This window comes from Myiozetetes cayanensis, unplaced genomic scaffold, assembly GCF_022539395.1.
Source record: "Myiozetetes cayanensis isolate MyiCay16 unplaced genomic scaffold, myiCay2020 scf2-11, whole genome shotgun sequence".
Taxonomy (NCBI): Eukaryota; Metazoa; Chordata; class Aves; order Passeriformes; family Tyrannidae; genus Myiozetetes; species Myiozetetes cayanensis.
In genome coordinates, this window is record NW_026087411.1 from 19,698,080 (window position 1) to 19,711,324 (window position 13,245).

A 13,245-nucleotide genomic window follows, 5' to 3' on the forward strand; every position below is an offset into this window, starting at 1 on the left:
AACTAATGCAGCAGCAACAGGAATGGTATAAAGATGGATGTCAGATTCCTCTCAAATGCTGAGCAGATGTTTGTGAGGATGGAATGCTGTTTGAAAAGCCTTGCCCTGAAGTGCTAGGAGAAATGCTGCAGAGCACAGCTTGCTATGAGCCATGCTAGGTCAGAAAGGTATATCCTACAGATTCTGGGTGTCCAGCAAAAAGCAACTTGCAATGGAATTCCTTCCCTTGGAGAATAAAAGTCCATCTAGCCAAATTCAGGGTTTTTTTGCCTTTCATGGAGATGCAGCTGTATGTGCCTTGTGTGTGGTGTGCTATGGTGTGCTATGAAAATACAGTAGACAATGTAGTTAGGATAAATTTTACCCAAAGGATGTGAAGACAATGTAAGTGTTATGAGCTTAGTATGGCAAAGCAGTTTAGAAATGCACCTGCCTTTACATTTAAGTACTTGTAACTTTGCATTTAAGTAAACTCCTGAGTGCTTTGTTGAATCAAGTCCAAATATACCAAAAAATAACACTAAATGCAAGAAAGCAATAAATCTGAATTTGCTTGAGTACACATTCTCAAACTGTACATGAGAGTTTTGCTGAATGTATGTATTTTGCCAAAAATATACAAAATATCACTTAAAATCCTGCTTGTCAATGCAGTGAGGGATATGAAATGAGTTGTATAGCCTATATTTCATAGCAAGGGACAGTGTCATAAATATCACAAAGACAAATCTATGTAGTTACTAAAATGCAGAAATAGCATTATCCTTGGAAAACATACACCAAAAAAAATTACATAAAACCCACCATACAAAACCAAGAACAGAGGAAGCCAGACTTGAGATTTGATTTAAATCTAAATCTAATACATATTTCATTAACTAGACAGGAACTGTGCAGACATATCATCGTTAAAATCCTTGCTACTGCACTGAACAGGAGGTTTTATAAAATTATTGTAATTTATCTGCAAAAAAGATCTACTCAAGAGCAAAAAAAACCTGATTTTTATTTTTTTACTACAATTTTATCAAAAGAATTTGCATCTACAGTTCAGACACAGGTGGAAGCCTTCAGTTCTTACACTTCAATCTAAGGGCAAGCACAGGTTGTTTGAGATGAGAACAAGATATTTTATATATTATGCACCACTTTTAATGTGCTTAATGAACGTGAAAGTTACGTGAGTTTTAAATATAAATGCCTATGTGTCCTTAGGGATTAAATTGTCTTTTCAATTTGAGAGTCACATCTCTCTTATGGTCAGGTGGGCCTCCGCCAATGCCCAGTTACCTGCAAATCCCCCAGTACTGTCCTTTGAAAATGTATTTAATGACTTTGAGGTGTATGTGGGTTTGCTGTCTACAGTGTGTTTTAATTTCACAATTACTCATGCACACAGTCATTCCTATCCAGAGAGAGTTGGTATTAAGGAGGTAGCCTTACTGTTTTCACGGGAGAACTGGGGCAGTATTTGGGATGTCATCAATGTGACATCTTCACTTTTCCCCTGGAGACTTCTGCAATATTCTACTCTGCCAAACTACCAAACTCTGGAAAATAAGTGTCAGTGTCAATACTTTCTGTCATCTCTGTAACACTCAGTGTACTTGCACCTCTGACAAAATTACCCCCTTCTGGCAGGAAGTCTGTAATCTCCTTCCCGGAGGTCTGAACTCTCCCATCATGTCAGCCAAACTGCACCTATCAAGCCAGCTTGCAGGTACCTCCATTCCCATGAATCACAGGAAAAAAACTCGACAGTGATGAAAATCTTCAAGAGAACTGCCCTCCACTGCTTAAAAGGTCAAGATTTTCCTCCTTCTTTAAGCAAATGGAAGCAGAAAAACTGTCACCGGAAAAAATTACTCTCTCAAGAAACCATAATTTAGATCAATCCTATCTGTTTGGAACTAACAGAAGCCCTCAGACTTCAGTTCCCAATTCCGTACTGTCAAGAAACAGATTAAATGTACTCTTTGTGCTGGGCACACATATATTTTCATTCTCTGCTTCCTCCTACTTACCATTTCCTAATTTTTTTTCCTGGTCTTTCCAAATCTTTTTACACCTGGCTAATCAACAGAGGCATAATAATACAATGGGAAAATGATGACATGCAGATATTATGCTAATTATATAGCACCTTTATTTTGTTTCAATTGTCTCCATAAATTATGTTTCTTACCCATGCAAATATTTACGCTTCCTGATTGCTCACACCTATCTGCTTTAGTCATAAGTAGTCATTGCCTTTTCTAGAGTGGAGGGGACAAGTTACATGGGAAGAGACATAGGTGCAGATTTAGGAAGGGAAAAGAAGTCAGCTACTTGTATAGAAATCTTTCCAAAGATAATTAAAGTGCACAGCTGCAAACCTTAGCATTTTTGAAATGGCAAAATTGAACATTGGTGGAAGCATGTTTAAAGCTGGAAGAAGAAATTTTACTCCTAGACTGATCCTATCCACAAAAACAGACACAAAGAAGCAGTGTTTCTCACCCTTCTGTGGGAAAAAAATAATCAATGATAAGATAAACCCAGAGCAGCATTCTGAAATTTTGGACTTATGATGCCCACACTTTTCTAACTAAAAATAATCCAGAATTACAATGTCTAATTATTTACAAGGGTCCATTTTGTCTACACAAAGGTTACTAGAATGTATTCACCCTTGGTGGCTGGGAAAAGGGGCTTTGCCCCCCTGTGTCATTCTAGGAAGTACTGAGGCTCTCTTAACTGGCACCTGACTGTCCATTAAAGTCTAAAAGACTTTTAAAGAGATTATACGCCTTGATTTCTGCACCAAGTGTACCTCAGTATAGGTCACAAAGTCCTAAATAAACTAGCCCTAAATCCTCACAGGTGATTCACATGGGACCCCTCTGCTTCTTTTGCAGGGGGGCAAAGGGAACACAGAGCAACAATGGATCGGGTCTCTTTGATTTGTGATTTTAAACCAACACTGAGTGATTTTACAGGTTTTATTCTCACTTCAGTGAGTTTCAGTTCATGCACAGGGGGTTTATTAGGGGACCTGAACTATCTCTACAGGCTCAGCAATGTTGATGAGCCCCCCAGGCATTCAGATGGGCCTGGGGAACAGGGTCGAGCTTAGCATGGCTGAGACAAGACTTCTAAATTACCTTAAGGCTTTTCTCCTCCTGAAAGAAAGCAACAGGATCCAGAGGAGAGGGGAGAAAGAACTCCAATACCTACAGCAGCACACCAACAAGGTATGTTTTCCACAAGAAGCACAATAAGTTGTAAAAGTGAAAACAGGGCGGAGGGGAGTATCAGGAGAGAGAGGCCCACATCTTCCTTTTGCCGTGTTCTGAGAGAGCATGTCAGAGGTCATGTTTTCTTCCCCCAAATATGAACAAGAAAAAGAAAAAAAAGTCTTTGTGTTCTTTCCTACTGGGTACATAAGGCCCATCTGTGTGCGTACAAATAAATAAACTGGGAGCAACTGCAGTTGAGGATATTCTGTAAACAAGAAAGCTGTTTATACCATTTCATTATTTTGTCAGCATTTGATGTTTCAATATGATTGTGTATTTCACAAATTTTTAGATTCAAAGTAATTCTCTCATCACCTTTGGCAGGGTCAGGAAAGGCTTTATCCCCTTGTGTCAGCCTCTAGTAAGGATAACAGGGGCAACTGCCTACACCAAAATGTATACAGGATGATGAAATCCATACAACAAGACAGAAACCTGTTGTACCAGGTAGTTAGGGGAGCAGAAAGAAAGATGAAGTATCAGTTTTGAGTGTATTTTCTCCAGATGTGACTTTGCCCTGCTCCATCAGAGCCATTTTTAGCAGCTGGGAAATCCTTGTTGTGATTTCAACATCTATAAAACAGTTTAAATCTACAACTAACAGAGCGGAGAATGTAATATACTGGGTTTGATTGATCTGGATCTTTGAGTTTCTAAAACCTTGTTGGTTCAAAGACGATTGCTATGAATATATTGTTTGTTCTACTTAAAAATCATACCTTTTCGGAGACACCCACATAGCTTAGAAATAGATGTACAAATGCATTAAGATTTGGCCTTGCTACATTTTACGGAGTGGGAGTGTAAGGGGAAAAAAAAAGAGAATGTGAAACCTTCCTTCTAAATTAAAGGTTTCATATCCTAATAAATAATTTCTTTGGCTGTTAGTAAACACTTTCATTATCCCCTAACGTGGAGAAGCCTGCAGAGACTGGGTACCTACTGCTGGCTCTCTATTCAGAAGACTGTTTTGACTGTTACATCAGGTAAACAGCAGAGGCTGGGCTGTGTCTCTTTTGTCTGCTCCATGGAAAAATAAAGCAGCTATTGACTAACTACACAGACACCTACAAAAGCACACACAATGTGATGTTGGCCATTCACCAGGGCGGCTTTCCTGTGGTCGCAGTGATGCTCAGTGATGCTTCCTTGAGCATGTGCATTGGTTTTGTATGGGAAGGGTGACTGACGTGGATAACAGATTCAAAAAGCAGCTGAAGGCAGCTGAGCCTGCTGTACGCTGACGAGGATAGAATCACCAAGAAAGAAACCTTCAAATGAAGAGCTAATTAATGGGTGAAGTTGTGTGCTGGTTATCAGGAGGACTCTAAATTACAGGCCTAGAGGAAGACCGCAAAACTAATGAAGAAATTCACATTTAGCAGAGAATGTCATGCTCTGACATCAACCCCCAGGTGATGGGAAATGAGGAGACTGATGGGCTGACAAGAGTGCTTACATCTATAAAGCACAGGGTTGCTCACCTGCCTCTCTCCCAGCAGTCAGGTTTGAAAAGAAAGGGTTTTTATCATGGAGGAAAACCAAAGAAACAAGGAGAGACATGAAAACTACACAACAGTAAGATCAATCCACAGACAGAACTGAAAGCAAAGGGAACTACTTCATTTATGAATGAAGTATTCTTTACACTTATATATTCTTTAAAAGGGCATAACAACATGAAACTGAGCCCTTTATACTTGAACAGGTCTAAAAAACAGAATTAAAAAATTGTCAAAAACCCAGAATTTAACACTTCACGAGAATTATGATTTTCACATTTTAATTAAATTACTGCTTTGGCTCAGCCATTTTGCCATAGGCAATAACTATACAGAGTTTGGAGTGGGAGGGTACTAGTTGTTTTTTTCTTTGAAGTTAATAGCATTAAAGAAAGAGATTAGGGCTGGTGAAAAACCCTAGTCCTTCGGAAGTCAACAGCAATTCTACCAGGATTTTAATCCTTATTTTTTAAAACATCCCATAGTCTGTCCTCTGCTTTCATAGCTCTTGGGGAAGCACAATCACCTATTAGCACAAGTGAGAAGTCCTCTCACAAGCAGTGCTGCCATCATGTCACCATTCAGTGCTATGGAAGGAAGAGAGTATGTCAACTCTACTCTACTCCTAGACAAGCCTTGTAGATTTGTAGGTCTGCATCCTTAAAAATTCTGCACACGGCTTTAAAATGCGCACTGATAGAGAAACTATTTTGAAGGTGGAATATGTGTTATTTCTATAGAAGACCAGAGGTGATTTGATATGTTGAACCAGTATGGAGGCATGTGATGAAGGCAGAAAGGTTTCACTAAGTACTGGTGTTTACCATTCAAGGAAAATTCTGACACCCTATTTATATTCATTTCTATCACTACATACCTAGTTAAAACGCAAATTAGCCATAAATTTCATGTTATTATGACAAGAAATGAAAAATCAAAAACATATTGCTCATCATGATGTTATTCTTCCAGTGCATACATGGGGTACTGCAGAAAAAATAATAAAGAGTTGTATTTTTTGGTTGATTACCTGTCAAACAGTTTGCTTGTGCAGGTCACAGTTCTGTAAGCAGTCAAATAAGCTCATGATGATAAACTGGAAATTACAATATTCATGTGCAAGGCCACACATGAGCATGTACACCCCTACGTGTTGGAAACACCCTATTTGTTTTCTGCTTTGTTTACTATCAAATCTTCTTACTTCTCTTTCATGCTAAGAGACAAGTAATTAGAAGTCTACTAATCAATAGACCATTTTATTATCCAGTGCAGCTCTGAATAATCCCCATAATTTAACGAGCTTCTGAGCAGGCCAGCAGGGAATATGCAGAGAAAACAAAGAATTTGACAAATACCAAGGGCTAGTCAGTACAAAGCAGCTTTCAAGAAAATAAAAAAGCTCCCTGAGATTAATTTTAAGTAGTGGAATCAAAACAAGCAAAATGCCAATCTGGTTTTCCTTCTTTTCTTTGCAGTAAAATTCACAGCTGCTTTGCCCCAGCTAAGCCTCAGAGGTCAGTCAGCTCTGGCTGCTGGAGGTGGCACCTCCTTCTGGGCTAGGGAGAACTCCATGGCCACAGGAGGGTTTTTTTGTTCAAAGAAAGGAAAACAAGGATTATATTATTCTCCCTCAGGGCTCCCCAACAGGTTTAGGTTTCTCCCCTGAAGCTTTGTGCAAAAGTCTTAGTACAGCTATGCTGAACCAGCAGCATCCTCAGGCAGCAAAGCCAGGTGCTCCCCGGTGCCACTGGAGTGCCCTTCTTTATGCCATTATAGAAGTGTATTTAGCACCTAAACTCTAACAATAAAGAAACAGGAACATACTGTCTATCACAATATTCATATATTCACAGATTACAGAAACAGACAGTTATCTGCTCAGACCTCCCCCCTTCTATTTTTTTAAAACAATATAATTGAATTTTATTTGGCATTCTAGATGTGTATATTTATTTAATTGAAAGCAACCAGGATAATTATTCATTGTCTATCAAAAATGTTTTCTGTACTTTAAAAAAGACTACAAAATAAAAAGTAGGACAATGCAGAGTAAAACCATTAATTAGATAGTCCTGAATGTATTTTCTATGCTCTTTCATTTCCTTGACAGCATAGCTGTGCTATTTCCTCATTTATTGTTAATGAACTAAGTATATCCTTGCTTGGTCTTGCTACAACATCAAAACAATAAAAATAAATAAAATCAGACCAGTGTTAAATTTAAGCCTTTAGGTCCATAAGAAACATTTACAACTCAAATCACAGTCAGGTTTAAATCACAAACTTTTCAATATTTAACATAATATTTTCGTAGCAAATGCATAAATCATCAAATGGATAAGACTGGGAAGGATAGAAGGAGATTTAAAAAATACAGGATACAGATGCAAATGCTTGTAATAATAAAAAGTCAAAAGTCACTGTGCTTCTAATTGACATAATTTTCACATTCAGCTCATTTTACCTTGGAGTCCATGATTGGTGATACAATTTATTTCATTTATGAAATTATTTCTAAATGTTTAATTAGTGCAAAATATAAGCACAGTGTCAGCTCTCAGGAGCCTGGGGTCTAAAAGACACACATGACTGAGAGGTTTCTGGTGTCCAAAATCCAGCAAAGGCTCAAACAGCCCTTCAAAGTCAGAATGCCACTATGAAAAAAAAAAAAAACAAACTTGGAAAAAAATCTCTGAGTCCAGCTTACTGACCTAACATTTCTTTCTTTATAAAATCTTCCTTAGCTATTTTTGCCAGATGCCATGCCAGGTTATTCTTGTTTGGGTCCATGTCTCACTAGGACCATTCCCTCTGAGCAAGAGAGACTGGACCAGAGGTCTCCCCAGGCCCCTTCCACTCAGAGAGGCAGAGCTGGAGAAGTCTGGTTCAACAGGGCTAGATCCATATTATAACCAGCACAGGACCTTTTTACCAACCACTCACACTTTTGACTGTTTGACACCAAGGCTCCTGACTGTTCCTACTGGAACATCACTCTCACTGTCCTCCTATTGTTCCCAACCTAAGTTTATCTGTGACCCGTTTATCCCTGTTTCATCCCATGTCACTTCAATATTTTGGCATAAATAGTCATCTCCCCTCACTGATTAATTTATTTTCATTTCTAGTCATTGTTTTCATGGAATGGTCTGGGATGGAAGCAACCTTAAAAATCATCTGGTTCCAACCCCCCATGCCATGGACAGGGACACCTTCCACTAGACCAGGTTGCTGAGAGCTCCACCCAGCCTGGCCTTGAACACTTCCAGGATTGGGGCATCCAAAACTTCTCTGGGCAACCTGTTTCAGTGCCTCACCATCCTCACAGTAAAGAATCTTTTCCTAACACCTAATCAACATCTATCCTCTTTCAGCTTGAAGACATTACCCCTTGTTCTGTCACTACGTACTCTTGTAACAAGTCCCTCTCCATCTTGTAGGCTCCTTTCAGGTAATGGAAAGTCACAATTAGGTCACCTCAAAGCTATTGCTTTTCTAGGCTGAAACTTAGAAACAAGCAATTCTCTCAGCCTTTCCTCATAGGAGAGTTGTTCCATCCCTGTAATCAGCTTGGTAGCCTCCTCTGGACTTGCACCAACTGGGGACGTCAGAGCTGGATGCAGTATTCCAGGTTTTGCTGGGTTAAAACAAGACATGTTTTTTTTTTAGAAGATAGATATGTGAATGAGATCACATCAGGTGAGCAAGGATGTGAAGTCTCAGCTGTTCTTACACTTTAATGTTGCTTGTTTGAAGTACGCTGGGATAAAGACACACATTTCCTGTGGATGCAGAGTACTGGTGTGCTGCAAGTGCCACATAAAGCTGGGGTAACTGGTTGGTGGAACAATACCCATTTTTTTTACTTTTTAGGACAGGATCTTTATCAGTTTTCCCTCCCTTGATAGAGGTCAGCAGTACAATTCCCTTTTCTACAGCTGCAACAATCCGGATTACTCATCCTGTTATCATTTAGCTTCTTCTCTTTCATTTCTAACTGATGAACAATTAACTTGTAGCTCAATATCTTGTTATTCTGAAGTATGTAATTTTGCACTTGATACTAATGAATTCATCTCTCTGCTTCTGCCACAGTCCACAGGATCATTCAGCCCAACACCTCATTTTCTCCATATCGGCAATTCCTGCTTTCTTTTTGTCATGCCTAATCAGTGCACCTCTGCTTTCTTGCTACTCCTGGGCTACTTTTTTTGCTGCTGTTCATTAGTGAGTCTCAAAAGAAGAGACAAGACTTGCAATCAACCAGCTCATCAATTAGGAACAAAATGCTGGTTTTCTATTCCTGGTAGGTTGCATCTTAACTCCTTCCTTCATCTTATGGCTACCTACAGCCAGAATTTGGAAGAAGGTCTTACCTAGTGATTTACAAAGGAAACAAGAGCTACAAGAACAGAGTCAGGCAGAATGCTAACCAAAAAAAGAGAGGACCAAGAACCTGCAACAGTACTGCCCACACCACTAGAGGGAAGAAGGATAAATGTATCAGTCTCCGTAGAGAAAAGGAAATATTTGGAGTCATACCTTTATTCTAACCCACTGTGGTACATCTTGTTGACATATAAAATTGATCCTAATAGCCAAATGCATCCTCAGTAAAATGAACAACTCTTTGGATTTTTTCTGCAGCTGTAACAGATAATTGATTAATAGTGCAGAAGCCAAGAAGAAATAGCGTGTATGACACCACATTCATATTTTTCTCAGACAGATTAAGTAAAGTTTTAAGGCCTTGTATTCATTCTTTGCAGACTGGTGAATGCCATCTGTTAAAAATGAGTTTCCAGTTGGCATACAGAAAATGACTGCACTGTTGTAGTAGCGTCTCCAATAAGCTTTGTCATTTATTTCTGTAATTAAAACCATTTTGAGAAAGACATAGTCAGTTCAAGCAAATTACATGTTATAATAAAACAATTCTAATAACAATCCAGAAGTTATTAATGAATACTCAAATCTATATAGGAAAGTATTAACTGGAGTAGCTCCTGAACAGGATTATTGCTATTTTCAGGCTTTTAAATGTGTAAATGTGTTTTCTGCACAGAATGTGGCAGTTACATTTGCATAAGAATCATAAATCCAATCCAGAAATGTAATTTTATTTTTCTCAATAACCAGTCTGTTAATTTATCAAGGGCTCTGAACATCTGAACTGGTGGAGCAGAGGATAAGATATGTCTTTTTCATGGGATTTAGTAGCTAGAAACAAGCAGGGAACTGAAGGATGAAATTTTTAAAACAACTTTTATTGATCGCAAAAACACAGTTTACTGTTTCTTAGATCTCTCTGCCTAGTGTTTGCCAGCCTCTCCTCACATCTCCAATCCCAGTAAAAGTAGCGTAGAAGTAATAAAAACCTCTTCCTGTTCTGATTAGTTGTTTTGAATATACAAAAAAATTTATATCTCCCAGAGCCTTTCCTAACAGAACGTACTGGGGCTAAAAGCCTACTGGCAAATCACTACACACAGATGCCTTAAACATGTGCTCACACAAAGAGCCAGAAAAGCAGCTTCTGAGTAAGGGGTTTTCCTTTTGTAACTGCAAGTATTTGCAGATAAGTTTGTTTTCTCTGCTTGCATTGAGGAGAACAATTTATGCTTGTTAAAGACTGTCTCTGCCTTTAGAAGAGTTAACTCCAGCAATTAACCTCCTGGCCCTAGGAACATTAAATTTCAAAAGAACCATGAAACTTGGTCAAGAAGCTCTGGAGATGTTCAGCAATTTGACTCAAGACAAGATCTGCAGTAAGTTGAGGCAATGGTGCAACCCACTTTGGTCAGAAAACTTCTTCCCATAATTTCATTGAGACCGATGAATGAGACAACACTAAGGATCATGTCCTCATCCATTTGTTGGAGTTCTGACCTTTCAAGCACAAGATGATCGTTCCTAGATCTTTTATCCTCTGACAAGGACAGGCTACGAAGATAAAGCCCAGCATATAATAAAATGATCATGCCCTTCTTGACATCAGAAATCTTCTGTTAGGAAAGGGCTATATAAATACACAGTACTGTCATTGTTGTTTTATTACGTGAAAACCTGTAACTTCTGCCACAAAATAATGTTCTTTCAAAAGCACTGCACATAACATTCCAAAATGAAATAGCAACACTCCCTCATAGCTGGACCTGATACAAGAGCCATCAGTTAAAGAGTAAGCTCCTGAGGAGTTAAGATGAGCTATTTGAGAAGCTATGCAGCTACTAAATGTATATGTTGGTGTCCAAAGAAATTCCTATCACGAGAGCCTTAAAAATAGGCCTATTTCAGCCTAAGAAGCAAAAGAAAGGTAATTTTATAGTGGCACAGGTGGCTGTGTTCATGCATCTTTTCCTCTTACAAGTAGTGGCTTCTCATGAATGCTTTTACAGCTGAAACCCAAGAAATGCACACCTCAACCAATTATATTCCCAGCGCTGAAATCTGACATGTGTAACACATTGTTTGCTGCAAAGAAGAAAGCACCTTTATTTATGTAGTTATTACTACATCTTGCTTCGTAAAGACCACACTATGTTTTTATTTCGTGGCAGACCAGTGCTGCAACTAAGTGACTGAGTGGTGATTCAATAGTCTAAAATTAACCAACCTATCCTAAATCTGAGACGTGTCATTCCACCTATGACATCAACAAGAAATGGTACCCAATGCCTTTCCTTCTCTCCATAATTAGAAGTCTTGAAGGCTTTGGTTTTTCTGAAAATAAAAACCACCTCTCCCAAACAAAAACTCTAATCTGGTTCCTCTGACAGGTGACTAAATCACAAGAAAACTCGTATAAAGCCCCAATTTTACACTGAGACAGAGTATGGTCTTTATGATTCTTTTAAATAAGTGAATACTTTATGTTTGCTTTCACTCAAAAGCTTTTAGACTCCTTTATTCTTGACCCCTTTCTCCAGTATTTTTTAAAATAGAAATGAAAGCAAACACAGGAAAGAAGGCAACACAGAGTTTACACAACTTTTGGCAAAAAATGACACTGCAGAATAAAAGTCCACTGAAAGCAGAAATATGTGGACAAATACAAAAGAAGACAGGCTCCGTATAAATTTGCTTTCACAGAAAAACTACACATAAAGCCTCTCTGAGGTCTTTCCTCCCTTTCCCTGGCAATCACAGAAGGACTCACCAAATCATCAACCTAACTAGACTGGAGATTTAGCCAACATGAGTGGATTAGTAGCAGGTGAACAGAGACTACCACTGGCACTGTTAAGTTGCTGATATGGGCTTCCTGATGAGACACATGTTCTGCACAAAGCAATATAGCCTCCTCCTGCACTCACACTTGCATGTACCATATAAAAGTCCATTCAGAAACACAGCTACTTGTAGCATTGACAGAGGAATCCCACTTCCAAAACTTTTTTTGAAGGTTTAACTGCTGAAATGAGTCATGAGTTCAGTGTTCCCAGGAAGGAAAAAAAAAAAAGAAGAAAAAAGCTGCAAGAGAACAATCAGCCACGAGGAATTAGCAGTTGCAAGGATGCTGCTAAAGTTCAATGAGAAATTGCAACTTGAGAAATGTTGCTTCAGAAAAAAAATGGGGAAGAGGTTTTGAGGGGGAAAGATAATAATGGTTAAATAAGCTAAACAAAAGGGAGGAAGGATACAGAGAGCAATCAACCAAAATTTTTCAGCAGAGAAATAAATTTAGAAATATACAGTTAATTATAAAAATAGGACAATTAATGAAAAATACAAAGGAAATGTGGAAAAATTAAGAAACAATCTGTTGCGTGGGTGAGAGTGAACACAGAAAAAGGTAACAATGTCAGATGTAATATGCTACTAAAGCTTCCTATTTCCCCATGTCTCTTTGTTTTTCAAACTCTTGCAAAACATTACCTCATCTGTTTGGTTTGTTTTTTGGTTTGATTTTTTTTTTTTTTATCCCTTGTGTGCAAAAAATTTCTCATCATTGTCGTTTCCACTACAGACAACAAAACTCTTCTCTAGCCAGAGTGCCATCAGAGACAATGTCACGCACAGCTGACTGTGTCTTCAATTGCATTTGTTTGTATTTGTTAAATGTGTTTTGAATGTGTTCTGTTCACCCACTTCTTGATAGTAGAAGCTCAGGGAGATGAAACACTGAGCAATGTCTCATTCCCAATCAGTCCCAGGTACATGCACATACTCATGTTTCTAGAGTGGGTTTTAAGCAGTCAGAGGAAAATGGACACACTACATATTGTTTAATCAGTGGATTATGCAAAAGCACAAAATATCTTCTTCAAAAGTATTTTCTGTCATCTCTGTAGCTCCTTACCTACAATTCTTTTGAAGAAGAGAAGCTTCAGATTGTTTCGGCATAAAAAACTTCACTAAAATCCTGAGTAAATTTGCTTATTTACTTACATGTATTTCTTTGTAAAATATAGTTTTCACCAAATAATACAGTTACACTGATTAAAAAACAGTTGTTATAA

The 13,245-nt window shown here is 38.3% G+C and overlaps 1 protein-coding gene across 33 annotated transcripts in view; it reads right to left on the reverse strand.

Annotated features, from left to right (window-relative positions):
- NRXN1 (neurexin 1) overlaps window positions 1–13,245 on the reverse strand; it is a 703,850-nt gene that overhangs the window by 56,199 nt on the left and 634,406 nt on the right. The window lies entirely within an intron of this gene.